This window comes from Schistocerca cancellata, chromosome 8 (genome assembly GCF_023864275.1).
Source record: "Schistocerca cancellata isolate TAMUIC-IGC-003103 chromosome 8, iqSchCanc2.1, whole genome shotgun sequence".
Lineage (NCBI taxonomy): Eukaryota > Metazoa > Arthropoda > Insecta > Orthoptera > Acrididae > Schistocerca > Schistocerca cancellata.
In genome coordinates, this window is record NC_064633.1 from 308,627,728 (window position 1) to 308,645,443 (window position 17,716).

Consider the following 17,716-nt stretch of genomic DNA (forward strand, 5'->3'; position numbering starts at 1 on the left):
GGAATCGAACCCGGGACGCCGTGCTCGGGAACCGAGAACGCGACCGCGAGACCACGAGCTGCGGACAATAGTCATCGATATAGTTTACAATACCTAATTGCAGACGACTTTTATATTATCCGACGTGTTTGTACACTACTTGAGAATTGCTAACGAATGCGACGGTACCTACTGATCACTGTTAACTGTAGTTACTCTTCTAAATAGCGTCCCATTGGAGCAAACCTATTGCATCTTTACCTGGAGTTAGTCGTACTTTAGGCATTTGGTCTAGGCACGGCTCTGTTTAAGAGGAACAGCTCGATGTAGTCGTGGGGCCGAGCTTCACAGTCTGTTTTCATGCTCCACAGCTAATACGCTGCAAAATAATAAACCTTAGCTGAGATCCTGCAGTCAAATAGTCTAAGAATTGTTTAGAACTGCGAGTTCTAAATATACAGAAATACAAAATAAAAGATAAATGAATAATTTAATAACTAGATTTCTGCAGTAATGTCTGTAACTGACATAGACGATGGAGAACTATGTGAATAATGTTTATTCAAGAAAGGACATCTCAAATAAAAGGGAAGTGGCCCTACGATATTCTGTTAAAATACAGATAGAAATACCCTTACCAAACGCTTTCAAGTTACCTTGAGAGTGTTACGAGAATGATTACAAATTCTCTACGCATAAACTAAGTCCATTTCGTGATCAAATTACATGATATATTCACAAGCTCAAAATAGTTCAAAGTTAAACATGGTGAGCCACAAATTAACACACGTCAAACAAGGAATAGAAACTCATAATCTGTCTATCCTCAGTTCCGTAATACAAGCGAAGCACATTCAGACCTCTCGGGAGTTCTAGTCTCTTCAAAAGTTAGAGTACCGTAGCGGCCCTTCACCGCCCAGAATCCGTCAATTATAAGACTATATCACAAATGTTGCCGTAGACAGGTCAGCCTCCTTCGAGAACTTCCTTCGAGATGCAAGAAAAATTAAAGTCTGGCATCGGCCATTCAGCTCCCAGAAGCCACAGGACCCAATCAAGCACTATATGACAGCAAGTCTGCCTTCTTCAACGACAGACGTAAAACGGCAAGTTTCTTCAAAAGTTAAAGCCTCCTAGTGGCTGTTCGCCTCCCAGAGTCTATCATCTGTGGTCCGAATCACACACCTTAACAAAGGCAGGTCGGCCTTCTTGAAGAACTCTACATGAAGTATCCACAATCGCCCCCTTGAGTGCTTCATTCGAAAAACCTCAGTCTCTACTTGATTTCCATTGGCTGAAAGCCGTACCCACCAAATCACGTCGTTATTATATGCTACATACATGATTTGACTCACCTTGACCACTTTCGCGCAGTAATATAATGTATTACAACAATATTTAAGTTAAAGAAATATTATAAATATTTAGCCACACTCACCTCATTCAATTAATTACACGTTAAATGAAAATGAATCGTGAAATATTATTTAAACAATTATTTATGCGTTCTTGAAAAAAGCGTCTTTGATTCTCTTTTCAATGGCGATGTTGGGTAACACATGAGATTGCCCACTCATGAATTAGTATTTAGCTCCTCACTTGCAGTCAACATTTAAATAAAGTTACTGCTAAAAGTAAACTGTCTATTACATAGTTGCAAAACTATAATGTGAGAGGTGTTCATGTTGTTTTCATTATTTCATTATTTGCGCAAACTTGAAGTGTACGATATTCCGACAAACATTTGCGTAATAAAAAGATATAAAAGACATTATTAATAAAGAAATGAAATATATACAGAAACATAGCAATGGAAGATGTTGGCAATAGCGTGATGCTGTCCTCTGAGATATCGTTTGTTGAAATGGAATGAAGGGATTGAATGTTGTTGAGTCAGAGGTTCATTGTCTAAAAATTTATTCACTGTTAAATACTACCTTTCGTAATTTTAAAGATATTGAACAACTGTTGTGCCACAGAATGTGCCTCATTTGTTGGACATCACAGATGTATTCAGATTTGCATTAATATCGGACAAAATTATTAGAGACTATCAAAAATTTGTAAGAAGCCATCTTTCAGCTTTTCTAACACTGCAGTTTCTTCGAGCATAGTCTGTCTCTTATGCATAAAGGGTCCTCGTACCAGGATTTTCCCATTTCCAGCCATGTGATCCTTGTCTTTGCAGCTGGACTCGCCTGAACCAGTCGCCTAGCCTGACCCGCCGCAGTGTGCCCTGAGCCCTTGGGCCCGCTGGTATTCAGCCGTACAACAAATCCATCCTACCTCGTACCAATACTGGGGGCCGATTGGCTCGGATATATACGTGTAACGTTACATACCTCCGCTTCATGTGACACATTATCTCGCTAAACTGGTACATCGTGTTGCATCAGATCTGACATATTTGTGTAACATAATAAAAACATACATATCATCAACATCTACATCTACATCCATACTCCGCAAGCCACCTGACGGTGTATGGCGGAGGGTACATTGAGTACCTCTATCGGTTCTCCCTTCTATTCCAGTCTCGTATTGTCCGTGGAAAGAAAGATTGTCGGTATGCCTCTGTGTGGGCTCTAATCTTTCTGATATTATCCTCATAGTATCTTTGCGAGACATACGTAGGAGGTAGCAATATTCTGCTTGGCTCCTCGGTGAAGGTCTCTTCTCGGAACTTCAACAAAAGCCCGTACCGAGCTACTGAGCATCTCCCTTGCGGAGTCTTCCACTGGAGTTTATCTGTCATCTCCGTAACGCTTTAGCGATTACTAAATGATCCTGTAACGAAGCGCGCTGCTCTCCGTTGGATCTTCTCTATCTCTTCTATCAACCCTGTCTGGTACGAATCCCACACTGGTGAGCAATATTCGAGCAGTGGGCGAACAAGTGTACTGTAACCTACTTCCTCTGTTTCCGGACTGCATTTCCTTAGGATTCTTCCAATGAATCTCAGTCTGGCATCTACTTCACCGACGATTAATTTTATGTGGTCATTCCATTTTAAATCATTCCTAATGCCTACTCCCAGATAATTTATGGAATTAACTGCTTCCAGCTGCTGACCTGCTATATTGTAGCTAAATGATAAAGGATGTTTCTTTCTACGTATTCGCAGCACATTACACTTGTCTACTTTGAGATTCAATTGCCATTACCGGCACCATGCGTCAATTCGCTGCAAACCTTCTTGCATTTCAGTACAATTTTCCGTGGTTACAACCTCTAGATGTACTACAGAATCATCCGTAAAAACCCTCAGTGAACTTCCAATGTTATCCACAAGGTCATTTATGTATATTGTGAATAGCTACGGTCCCACGACATTCCCCTGCGGCCCACCTGAAATCACTCTTACTTCGAAAGACTTCTCTCCATTGAGAATGACATGCTGCGTTCTGTTGTCTAGGAACTCTTCAATCCAATCACACAATTGGTCTGAGAGTCCATATGCTATGACTTTATTCATTAAATGACTGTGGGGAACTGTATCAAACGCCTTGCGGAAGTCAAGAAACACGGAATAAACCTGGGAACCCGTGTCTATGGCCATCTGAGTCTCGTGGTTCAAATGGCTCTGAGCTCTATGGGACTTAACTTCTGAGGTCATCAGTCCCCTAGAACTTAGAACTAATTAAATCTAACTAACCTAAGGACATCACACACATCCATGCCCGAGGCAGGATTCGGACCTGCGACCGTAGCGGTCCCGCGGTTCCAGACTGTAACGCCTAGAATCGCTCGGCCACACCAGCCGGCACATACATATCATAAGGCGCTAGTTACCCTACTTTCGTGTTGGAAGAATAGTGTAAGTCTTTTTGTGGTGATGTAGAAAGATGTAGTTTTCTAAAATTAACACAAATTATTAAAGTACTACTTATTAATTAAGTTCCAGGTAAACACATTAATTTAAAGAAACTCTCAAGGCACCTCGTTCTTTTCAAAACTTTTTTGCGCATTTGTCCTCTCTTGAGAGCACCTTTTGCTTTGACCAGTATTCTGCAGCACTTCAATTTTCACAGGCACAGCACACAATCGCTGTTCTAGTGTCGACGTTTAGATGGTTCCCATTGCAGATGCCTCTGCTGAAACTCATGACGCCTTTGGCCACGTCTGCTCAAACGTATGCGTGAATCTGCAGTCGCCGTCATTTCTGTGGAAATTCTACTGTGGTGTAGTTACCAATAATCATACGAATTTTCGAATCCACATAGTTCAGGTACTGAACGTCCGGTACATTCACAAAGAGGGTAGCCAGCATAATACTGATTTATAGCACAGACACACTTGATTCAATTCGATAGTTCAAACGCTCTGCCCATGATTCCAGTAGAAAACACGTCATTCGTGGTATGAAATTTTTTCGACACCGTAAATCAACTACAATTTTATCATTCTGTAAAATTTTACCCTGTCTAATTATAACTTTAAAACTAATACTACTCTGTGCAGATAACTGAATTCTAAGTTCATCGGTATCCTGTTCGTATAATAAAACACTTATCCCCAAAATTATTCTCTTAAAGATATTATGAAGTTGTCCTCAAAATTTCACATGCAAATCTATTCAAAAGCCTTCGAAAATAATATACAGCAGGAACTGCTATTCGAAGCTCCGTCATTAATATGACGGATAAAGATTTGGACGACGCTGATATGATGGATTTAGCTAAAGGACTGAACTTTGCACCCACAACGAAAGTTCTACCAACACTAGCTTTTATCAGTGCCGTTGAAGAAGCTGTTCGTCCTCCTTCTACAGAATCAGTAGAAGAAATAAGACGCGAAACTTGTCGAGCAGTTATGAAAGCTCGCCCACAAAGGAGTAACATATCAGTGGCCGAGATGGCCTCACTACGTAAACTTCGCCAGGATACAGAGACGGTGGTTCTTCCAGCTGAAAAAGATAATGCCACTGTTTTAATGTCTCGTGACGATTATCATGATGAAATGAACAGTTTACTGTGACAGCACATACCGGAAGATGAGTGAAGGCCCCACCAACCAAGTGGTAAGGAATACTCCTTTGCTTCTGAACGCCTCCCCTCTTCTACCAGAAGTTGGGCGAAGATTGAAAGCAAGTGGTGCGGTGCCTCCAAGGCTTTATGGACTTCCAAAGATCTATAAGAATGGTGTTCCTCTACGTCCGATAGTGAGTAACATCGACTCTCCAACCTATGATTGTGCCAAACCCTTAGCATCCTTATTAAGGCCTCTGGTGGAAAAATGCGCTCATCATATACGTAACTATGTGGACTTCATAGGCAAACTGAAATCACTTAAACTGATATGTTAGTCAGTTTCGATGTGGTGTTGTTGTTCACAAAGATTCCTCTTTCGGAATCATTATTTCTCATTGGAAAAAGCTTTGATTAAGAGATTTCAGCTTTGTTTGAACATGTTTTGACCTCGATATATTTTTAATTTAATAACGAATTTTATGAACAGACTGACAGTGTCGCCATAGATAGTCCTTTGTCGCCTTTGGTGGCCAACATTTTTATGGAGGATTTCGAGGAGAAGGCGCTGGAATCTGCAAGCTTGACACCCACAGTGTTTTGGAGGTACGTTGACGACATGTTTGTAGTGTGGCCCCATGGTGAAGACAAGTTAAAAGAAGTTTTAGATCATCTGAATTCCATCCACAGACAAATTCAGTTACGCTGGAAATCGAAAAAGAAGGATGCCTTCCATTTTTGGATGTGTCGGTACAGCATGAAGATGATGGTACTTTGGGACATGCAGTATACTGAAACCCGACCCATATGGATTTGTATTTACGCGCAAATACCTGCCACCATCCTTCGCAGACGATGAGTATACTCAAAACTCTAGTACACAGAGCACATGTCCTGCTGAGGAGAGCAGTCTGGAGGACGAGCTTCTACACCTGAGAAGAGTTTTTTAAGCCAACGGGTACTCTCCACAGCAGATACGTAAGGCGCTACAAATGAAACCAACTGTGAGTATAAGAAAAGCAGAAGAAACACGAAAGTTTTAAATCGATGGTTTTTCTACCATATGTGGGAAGCCTATCGTCAAAAATAGGACGGATCCTCGGTAAGCAGAAAGTGAAAGTGATTTTTCGCCCTCCGCCAAAGATAACAGCACTCCTGTGTTCCGTTAAAGACGATTTGGTACTTTGGAAGCCTGGGATTTACAAGATCCCCTGTGAATGCGGCCGTTCATACATCGGACAGACGACACGTACTGTCCAGGAGAGATGCACAGAGCACCGCCGGTACATCCTAATAAATCTGTGGTGGCATAGAGCCCTGTATTGACACTGGGCACTGTATAGTGTATGGTAACGTCGAAATTTTAGCCTCGACTTCATCTTTCTGGGACTCAGTAGTGAAGGAAGCAATTGATATTCGGTTGGCGAAGAATTTAATTAATAGAGATAGCGGCTTCAGCTTTGACAAATCATGCAATTCGGCAATGTCTGTTATAAAATGATAAATACGTCGCGACAGTGCACCTCGCATTGATACATCGATATCACCGTGTGGGTCGACTACTCAGCCATAGATCTATTTCCATGAATATGCCATACCTCTATGCCGCCGATTTACGTCTCTGGCGCCTTGTGTAACTGTGACCGCATGCGCATTGGTGCGGTCCACGGATTTAAAAGGACGGAGCAAGTGCTGGAGCTTCAATCACCTTGGCTCACTCTGAAGATGGCTGGACGGTATTCAGCCGAAATATTAGAAGAAGTCGAAGCTATGCTGCTGTATGCCCGAAATTTTATGAATCATCCATAGGCTGACCAGAACACCGAACTTCGACACTAATCCATCGGGAAGATTCCTGCTGGGGACCGGCACGCCTGCGCGCTCGGGAAGCAGCGCGTTAGACCACGCTACTATCCGGGCGGGCCATGGCTGATAGTGACTGAGAGAGCTCAACGGCACAGAGGTACATCACAGGCATCCTGCCTCATCGTGATACCTCTCTTGCAAAAGAATTGTGGTGCCATTTTTCAACAAGACAATGCTCGCCCATTTATGGCACGTGTTTCTATTAACTGACTGCGCTATACTGGGGTACACCCGTGGCCAGCGAAGTCCCCAAATCTATCTCTGGTAGAATATTTGTGGTACCAGCTGTCTCGTCTATCCTGTCTCACTCCTAGTATCCAGGATATCAAGGAACATTTACAACAGTTGGCTCAAGAGAGAAGACAACGACTTTAAGATGCCATTCCCTACCGAATCAAGGCATGTATCCAGGCCAGGCGTGGTGCAGCATTATATTGATAAGTAAACTCATACAGCCAATTTCTGTGTAAATTTGACTCCATTCTGTAATCACTCCTATAACATCAAAAAGTGGCTCTGAGCACTATGGGACTTAACATCTGTGGTCATCAGTCCCCTAGAACTTAGAACTGCTTAAACCTAACCAATCTAAGGACATCACACACATCCATGCCCGAGGCAGGATTCGAACCTGCGACCGTAGCGGTGACGCGGTTCCAGACTGAAGCGGCTAGAACCGCTAGGCCACACCGGCCGGCCCTATAACATCACATATCTTCTTAGTCTGTGAAGTTTAAAGTTTTCTTCTCCTTCCAGGTGCTTGCAGCAGAATTCACAAACATAGAACCTAGAGCAGTTTACACTGATGTTCTAGTACTACTAAGGCCCAAGGGAGTCATTTACCTGCCCTAATAACATAATGAAACGAGTTCAGTGCATGCAAGAAGACTAATATGCCAGAGAGAGAGAGAAATATATATATCCTTATGGTAATGGTCGAGGTGATAAAGGTGGACATTTGCAGTGACTTCATACCACGTGACTGGAAATTTCATCTTACGCCGACAGCATGACATAATCTTGCACTCTGGGTGAAGACAGTGTTGCCTGCACATCAATATCATCTTCTGTTCAAAGTAACGAACAGGCAAACTGCAATCTGACATCAGGCGGCAAGTGCCAAGAGCAGAGCTAACATTAGAGTCGTGTGGCAGCAGAGGAGACCTTCCCAAGCAGTGACGCTAGAGTGGCAGCGTTGTGTGGTTTTATAAAAAAAATAAAAACATATAACTTACGAATCTATAGTTCAGCCAGTTTTATTTATTAATTTTTTGGTTCGGTGATTTGGGTACTGTTTTTCATCATTTAGGTCACTCCAAAACAAGTAGTGGTAAAAGTTACTGCGCATCATCTAGTATGCTTCAGAAGCGTCTAAAGAATTTCACTGTAACTGTCTCGGCTTTGTTATGTTGTGAATAAAAATTTTAAATTCTTCTTAGAGGTTAAGTTTGTTGCCTGCATTTGATTTGTAAAGTACGAGTGGCATTCAGTAAGTAACGCAACACATTTTTAGGCCAATTTTCACTGAAAAGAAAAGTGAAAGTTGTGTTGGGACATTGTGAAATATTCCCGCTTCAGGCCCTATAGTTTCACGAAATTCCGGCAGGTGACGGCGCTATATGTAGTCTTCAAAATAGCGTCTGTAAGGTAGGCGCGTTTTAAGCAGAGAGATGTCATTGAGTTTCTTTTGATGGAAAACCAGAACATCGCAGTTATAAATAGGCGCTTTCAGAATGCCTAGGGAGGCCTGGCGGTGGAAAAAGACTCGGTGGGTCGTTGGGCGAGGTTGCGCGAATCTCTCCGAACCCCCGTTTACCAGCCGATCGCACACAGTTGTGACTCCTGAAATGCTGAAGAAAGGATTTCAGCATGTCGCCACAAAAATGCAAACGAATTTCTTCTTCTCCATGCTAGCACAAGGCGTCGCACAAGTCAGTGTGTAAGACGTCGACATTTTCGGGCCTTACATAAGCTGAATAACGACGATACCGATTAAAATCCCCAGCAAATAACGATATTATTGACAACAGGAAATAATTAGAGCCATCCCATGTCCGGAATAACAAACGATTTACTCTTTCAACGACAGGTGCTTGAGTAATATAACAAAGTGAACGCAGCTTGGAGATGGACAGGGCAGTTGGCAAATGATATTGGAACGACTCAATTAGCTTTAACAAAAGAAACCCCAGGTGTACTCCAGAAAGAAATAAGGAAAAATCAATATAATATCTATCAGAATAAACACGACCTAGACGCAAGTAAGTGGCCAGAGTACATTAACAAGTAGAGAGGCAGGTAGAAAATAAGAATTTACCTTTAACGCGGGGGTGGTCGGCTGAAGCCAGACGTGTGACTTAGTAGAATCTAGGTGGGGATGATAACGTCATATAAAAGCACTTTGAAAACTCAGTCAAGACCCAGAGACAGAGAGAACCGGTGCTCACATCTAGCGGCGGGCCACACATCTGCGTGTGGTAAAGGTGCGACTCTGACTCTACGTTTGCATAGTGAGGGCGATACGCTTCACGTATCGTGGCGACAAACGTAAAGCGATAGGTAAATAATCCTGCGGGGATCTTTTCTTGCTGAATTCGGGCACGTTGCTTCAACCCACAGCGAGTGTGCAATTGCCATTAATTTCGAATAGGGAAATTTGAATGTTCCACGGAACGCACAGCGTTTGAGACTGATTACTTTCAGTCAAGGCCAGAGTAGGGAATTAGCAATTTCAGATCCAACGTGGAGACAACGCCGCCGCAGTTGTCATTTGGTAATGTACGAAGTGCTTTTGCCAAATTAAATGTTGACTCCAATTTTGCGAGTGTTGCATACTCCAACATGCGTATGCTTTGAATAGAGAATTGAAGAGCTAATTACTAACCTAACCTCCAATGAGTACATGAAAATAGATTAGATAAAGTCATTCTCCGCCGGCTTAGTTCATTGTACAGCTACAATGTAGGTGTAATTTTCACTGCTAAGGATTAACTTGTTTCAGTTGATAACATTTTCACATACAGAGATATAGTTTCATTAATTATATATTCATTGTTTAAATACTAATTGATTTATTGAGAGAAGAAGTAATTAAAATTGGTTATTGATTATAACTTGATTCTTGAGAGCTTTGGTAAATTAAATGTAATACGGAAAAAGGAGGGATTGTGTTATCATCTTAGGTTAAATCCAAAACTAGTCATTAATATCAATTTATGTATTCGTGGAATGTCACAGTAGCTTTATTGATTACTTTGAGATATTGTCAGTATTAAAAGCTGTGTGCAAAGTGTGTTTACCACTCTGTGCCTGTGAAGACAGTCAGAACGTTATCCTTTGCTGCATTCAAAATTAACAAATCCAGCAACACATTACAAAACGGCTTTACCCTGCCAGGATACTGAATTAACAGCATTCTGATAGCGTGCCAGAATTTTGAATTAACAGCATTCTGCAAGACTGGATAGAAAACTGATATATAGAGAGGTAGGAAAAAGCTAGCGCAAATTGGAGAAAAATTAATTCTAATATTACATGTGACTCAACTGAGTAGTTAAGTAAATAAGTAGGACATAAGTGTACGTGGAAGTGTATGCATATGCTGGCGCTAAAATATTGTTGTATTGGGTTGTGTTGAGTTCTGTTTCAACTCCATGAACAGAAATGATTGAGTATAGGACTGTGTGAATGATATTTTGAGGTAGAGTCAAATCTTACAATCTGATATTAACGCCTAGTCAACTTCGTAAAACTCAAAAACAACAACGCGTAGAAGAGCGATCGAAAATGACAAATGATAGGTCAAGACAGAGCGACATAATGGCAAATCTTGATAGGATCGAGTTGGACACGCAACGGCTGCGTGAACAACCCGAAACAGAGAACATGGCAATACCGAATGAGGCCGAAAATGCAACCCATAGTGTTCAATCAGATCTAAGTAATTGGCATGAGAATAGTGTTGCACATGATTCAGATGTAGAATCAGTAGACAGCAAATTACAGTATGTAGAATCGAACGTGATTATAATGAATCAGACAGGTTTACAATCACATGAAAGAACGAGTGTTAGTGCACCTACACTGTGTTCGGAAGAGACGGAAGCGGTTTATGAAAAATGAGAAAGCCAATGGTTGCATCACATGGCAACAGGTGAGAATGATGTAAGTGTACAAAATGCTAACACATTTGTTACGTTCCAGCTTTTACTACAAACATCTCAAGAAACTAATAAAGGGCAAAAATAATTAACAGAGCGTTTAGAAGGACGTATAACTCAGGGGCTGAAAGAAACTAATAGAGAAATACAGAAAACGCGTGATAATATACAATGACAATTAGATCAAATCCGAACTGAAGCTCAAGAAGCACAAGTTCCAAGACAGAAGACATGAAGAAGCACCAAGAAAGAGATGAGAGGTCCTACGACGAGGGCAGAAGACAGAAGATTCCTTTTCTTCCAGTCCCTTACCTCAACACCAGTATGAGATTTCTCAAATTCACTACAAGTAATAGTCAACAAACTGTAGCAAATATTCAACAGAACAGCGGTCAAGTCTGTGAGCAGAGCACAAATTGGGGACGTCAAACATCAATAAACTGTGATCAGTCAGCGAGGAGTTACACTCGACATCCTCGATGGCAACCATACCACAAAAGGAGCAAGGACATTTGTGTCATCGCCTGATGGCAGTACCTTGGCCAAATCGACCATGCATTAGCATTCATACTCACTCACTCAGAACCGTAGACATCACTGAACTTCAGTTATGGCAGAATCTACAACCATCGACCAACATCAGCAATCACTAATCAGCAATGTCGAGAAGAAAATCAGCAGAAAGTGAAAGTCTACTGAAAAAAAGTGATTCTTGTGGCAAAGTCACGGTAAAATAGTAAAAAAGGGAGTAAAAAAGGACACACATTTAAACAAGCACATATAAAATTTTACATGACAGTTGACCTGTTTCACTGCACATTTGCAATTTCCTTGTAATGTTGTGAAGTCATTGAAATGTAAATGAAAAATGTACCCTTTTTTTATATTATGTAATTCACATGTAAAGATGTTTCATTTAATGTGGGTTATTTTATGTCTCCATATTTCGTATGTAAAGTTCATTCAATTAATTATTGGTATATTGTAGATATAGAAAACATATTTGTAAAGACAATATTAATATATTGAGGACTGAATTAGAGTAATAGGTATATACAGGTTGAGGCTATAGCTATTAGGAGCAAAAAAACGTTTCCCTAACTTCAAATCATCCTCATAATCAATTTCATGATTGTTTGACAAATGTGGAATGAATGTAATTATTATTGACAAAGGACAATATCAGACTGCACGAAACATATTGAAATACGTTAACAGCAAAGGAGAGAGCTTGAAGGATAAAGACAAGATCAGCAAGAGAATACAACATGGAAAGTCAGGATCCAAATTAGAAATTCAAGACTAAAAATAAGAACATCTAGAGTAGGTTAGACCAGTAGATGGACAATAAAAATTAACAGAAGTTATAATTTTGCACTGCAATAGCCAATGCCTCAACCATTGTTCACTGCAGTACAAAATGAAGTTGGAAGGAACGGCATGTGTAAGGTGTCAACATTTTCGGGCCTCACATAAGCTGCATAACGACGATACCGAATAAAATCCCCAGCAAATAACTATATTATTGACAACAGGAAATAATTAGAGCCATCTCATGTACAGAATAACAAACGATTTACCCTTTTAACGACAGGTGCATGAGTAATATAACAAAGTGAGCGCAGCTTATTGGAACAACTCAATTAGCTTTAACAAAAGAAACCCCAGGTGCACTGCAGAAAGAAATAAGGGAAAATCAATGTAATACCTACCAGAATAAACACAGCCGAGGCGCAAGTAAGTGGCCAGAAGGCTACATTAACGAGTGGAGACCCAGGCATGAAAAATAAGAATTTACCTTTAACGCGGGAGTGGTAGGCTGAAGTCAGATGTGTGGCGTAGTAGAATCAAGGTGGGGAAGGTAACGTCATATAAAAGCACGTTGGGAACTCAATCAAGACACAGAGACAGAGAGAGCAGGCGCTCACGTCTAGCGGTGGGCCACACACCAGCATGTTGTAAAGGTGCGACTCTGTTTCTACTTTACGTTTGCATGGTGAGGGCGATACGCTTCATATATCGTGGCGACAAACGTAAAGCGGTAGTTAAATAATCCTGTGAGAATCTTTTCTGGCAGAATTTGCGGACGTCGCTTCAACCCAGAGCGAGTGTGCAACTGCCATTAATTTCGAATAGGGAAATCTGAACGTTCCCCGGATCGCATTGCGTTTCAGACTGATTACTTTCAGTCAAGGTCAGAGTAGGGAATTAGCGATTTCAGATCCTGCATGGAGACAACGCCGCCGCAGTTGCCATTTGGTAATGTACGAAGTGCTTTTGGCGAAATTAAATGTTGAGTCCAATTTTGCAGTGAATCTGCAGTGAAATTGGGATTGTGAGGCCGAAAGTGCAGGAGGTCAGGTCCATATGTAGGAGGATAAGAGTGGAGAAACTTCAGGATAAGGAAATCAGGCACAAGTACATAACAGCGATCTCAGAAAGGTACAAGTTAGTTGAATGTAGCCAATTACAGTCATTGGAAAAGGAATGGACAAGGTACAGGGACACAGTACTAGAAGTGGCTAAAGAATGTCTTGGAACAGTAGTGTGTAAAAGTAGGAAGAAGCAAACAGCTTGGTGGAATGATACAGTCAAGGCAGCCTGTAAAAGGAGAAAGGAGGCGTATCAAAAATGGCTACATACCAGAACCCAGGTAGACAGAGAAAGTTATGTTAAAGAAAGAAACAAAGCCAAACAGATAATTGCAGCATCCAAGAAGAAATCGTGGGAAGACTTTGGAAACAGGTTGGAGACTATGGGTCAAGCTGCTGGAAAACCATTCTGGAGTGTAATTAGCAGTCTTCGAAAGGGAGGTAAGAAGGAAATTACAAGTATTTTGGACAGGTCAGGAAAACTGCTGGTGAATCCTGTGGATGCCTTGGGAAGATGGAGGGAATATTTTGAAGAGTTGCTCAATGTAGGTGAAAATGCGATCAGTAATGTTTCAGATTTCTAGGTAGAATGGGATAGGAATGATGATGGAAATAGGATCACATTTGAGGAAGTGGAAAAAATGGTCAATAGATTACAGTGCAATAAAGCGGCTGGGGTGGATGAAATTAAGTCAGAACTCATCAAATACAGTGGAATGTCAGGTCTTAAATGGCTACACAGGATAATTGAAATGGCCTGGGAGTCGGGACAGGTTCCATCAGACTGGACAAAAGCAGTAATCACACCAATCTTTAAACATGCAAACAGAAAAGTTGTAACAACTACAGAGGTATCTCTTTAATCAGCGTTGTGGGTAAAATCTTCTCAGATATTGTTGAAAGGAAAGTGCGAGTATTAGTTGAGGACCAACTGGATGAAAATCAGTGTGGGTTTAGGCCTCTTAGAGGTTGTCAGGACCAGATCTTTAGCTTACGGCAAATAATGGAGAAGTGTTATGAGTGGAACAGGGAATTGTATCTATGCTTTATAGATCTAGAAAAGGCATATGACCGGGTTCCTAGGAGGAAGTTATTGTCTGTTCTACAAGATTATGGAATACGAGGCAAACTTTTGCAAGCAATTAAATGTCTTTACATGGATAGTCAGGCAGCAGTTAGAGTTGACAGTAAATTGAGTTCATGGTTCAGAGTAGTTTCAGGGGTAAGACAAGGCTGCAACCTGTCTCCACTGTTGTTCATATTATTTATGGATCATATGTTGAAAACAATAGACTGGCTGGGTGAGATTAAGATATGTGAACACAAAATAAGCAGTCTTGCATATGCGGATGACTTAGTTGTGATGGCAGATTCGATTGAAAGTTTGCAAAGTAATATTTCAGAGCTAGATCAGAAATGTAAGGACTATGGTATGAAGATTAGCATCTCCAAAACGAAAGTAATGTCAGTGGGAAAGAAATATAAACGGATTGAGTGCCAAATAGGAGGAACAAAGTTAGAACAGGTGGACGGTTTCAAGTACTTAGGATGCATATTCTCGCAGGATGGCAACATAGTGAAAGAACTGGAAGCGAGGTGTAGCAAAGCTAATGTAGTGAGCGCTCAGCTACGATCTACTCTCTTCTGCAAGAAGGAAATCAGTACCAAGACGAAGTTATCTGTGCACCGTTCAATCTTTCGACCAACTTTGTTGTGTGGGAGCGAAAGCTGGGTGGATTCAGGTTACCTTATCAACAAGGTTGAGGTTACGGATATGAAAGTAGCTAGGATGATTGCAGGTACTAGTAGATGGGAACAATGGCAGGAGGGTGTCCACAATGAGGAAATCAAAGAAAAACTGGGAATGAACTCTATAGATGTAGCAGTCAGGGCGAACAGGCTTAGATGGTGGGGTCATGTTACACGCATGGGAGAAGCAAGATTACCCAAGAGACTCATGGATTCAGCAGTAGAGGGTAGGAGGAGTCGGGGCAGACCAAGGAGAAGGTACCTGGATTCGGTTAAGAATGATTTTGAAGTAATAGGTTTAACATCAGAAGAGGCATCAATGTTAGCACTGAATAGGGGATCATGGAGGAACTGTATAAGTTTGTAAGTATTTACAGAAGCTATGCTCCAGACTGAACGCTGAAAGGCATAATCAGTCTTAAATGATGATGATGATGATGATGATGATGATGTCCCATTTTGCGAGAGTCGCATACTCCAATATGCATATGCTCTGAATAGAGAAATTCAAGAGCTAATTACTAACATAACCTCCAATGAGTACATGAGAATAGATTAGGTGAAGTCATCTTCCCCCCAACTTACACTACTGATCATTAAAATTGCTACACCACGAAGATGACGTGCTAGAGACGCGAAATTTAACCGACAGGAATAAGATCCTGTGATATGAAAATGATTAACTTTTCAGAGCATTCACACAAGGTTGGCGCCGGTGGCGACACCTACAACGTGCTGACATGAGGAAAGTTTCCAAACGATTTCTCATATACAAACAGCGGTTGACCGGCGTTGCCTGATGAAACGTTGTTGTGATGCTTCGTGTAAGGAGGAGAAATGCGTACGATCACGTTTCCGACTTTGATCAAGGTCGGATTGTAGCCTATCGCGATTGCTGTTTATCGTACCGCGACATTGCTGCTCACTTTGGTCGAGATCCAATAACTGTTAGCAGTAGATAGAATCGGTCGGTTCAGGAGGGTAATACGGAACGCCGCGCTGGATTCCAACTTTAACAGCTACGACGTAGGTGAAATTTTCACTGCTAAAGATTTACTTGTTTCATTTGATAACATTTTCACATATAGAGGTATAGTTTGATTAATTACATATTCAATGTTTAAAAATTAATTGATTTATTGAGAGAAGAAGTAGTTAATCTTACTTATTGATTATAACTTGATTCTTGATAGCTTTGGTAAATTAAATGTAATATGGAAAAGGGAGAGAGATTGTGTTATCATTTTAGGTTAAATCCCAAACTACTTATCAATATCAATTTATGTATTCGTGGAATGTCACAGTAGCATTTTTGATTACTTTGAGGTAGGGACAGAATTAATAGCTATGTGGAATGTCTGTTTACCACCCTGAGCTTGAGAAGAGGAAACCAATGCAATACAGATTCCATAATAGTGACGAAACTTAGAAAGCAACTACCGGAACAAAACACCATCATCACAAAGGCAGATAAAAGAAACAGAGGGGCTCTCATGGAAAAAGAGCACTGTATCTATAGACACAAGCGTCCATCACAAGAAATAAAATTCCAAACATAAACCAGATCCAACTAACAGAATCCAAGCGAAGTTGAGAAACACTCTGAAAGACGTTGAACATACAATAGAAAACAATCAAAAAAGAAAATAGTTACAAACAAATGCGAGTGCACCTTCCCTCCAATGCCAACATAAATGAAAGGGGTAATGGTGCTGCAACCCTCTACCATAAACGAGTTTTAGAAAGCTACGTTTTGAATTTCAGCCTTCTGTTTATTATCATCCGTTACATTACCTGTACTGTCAGCAAGAGAAGGTATTGAATTATTTGTTGCGTTCATAGATTTTACCTACCTCCAAAATTTCTTGGGGTTATTTTTAGAATCTGCAGATAAAACATTGCTTTCAAATTCGTTAAAACTATTTCTTATTCACCTTTTGACAGCTGCTTTAGCATAATTTCTGTTTGTCAGCGTTGCGGTGACTACGTTTAAAACGATTTTGCAAACTTCTCTGGTTTCTCAGCAACATCCTAATACGTTTGTTGTACTAAGGTGGATCGTTTCCCTCCCATATATTTTTGCTAGGCACATACTTCTCTAGAACGTCGTGGACAATACCTCTAAATTCCGACCAAAGATTCCCAATATCTTTGTGTCCCGTGGTGAAAGCTTGGAGGTGACTATAAAGATATTCATTAATGACACTTTTATTTACTTTCCCATACAAGAAAACTCTACGCTGTTTCTTTGGTTTCTTTGCAACTTCCACTGACATAGAAGCCACCACGACATTATGTCCGGTAATATCTTCTTCTAGATTAAATTCCTCAAAAATATCAGGCCTGTTCGTCGCCAAGATATCTAATATGGTCCCATCTCGAGTTGGTTTTCTAACCAGTTGCACAAGGTTGTATGCTGAGAGCACTCCTAGAATAACTTCACACGAGTCTTTGCGTCTGCCCCCTGTGATAAACGTGTAATTTTCCCACTCTATGGATGCCAGATTAAAGTCTCCATCTGTAACTAATGCATAATTTGGATATTTATTTCCTATATACTCAAGACATTCCCTGAAACGTTCTGCGATGTTTGTTGCGGATGCTTGTGGTCTATAAAAACTTC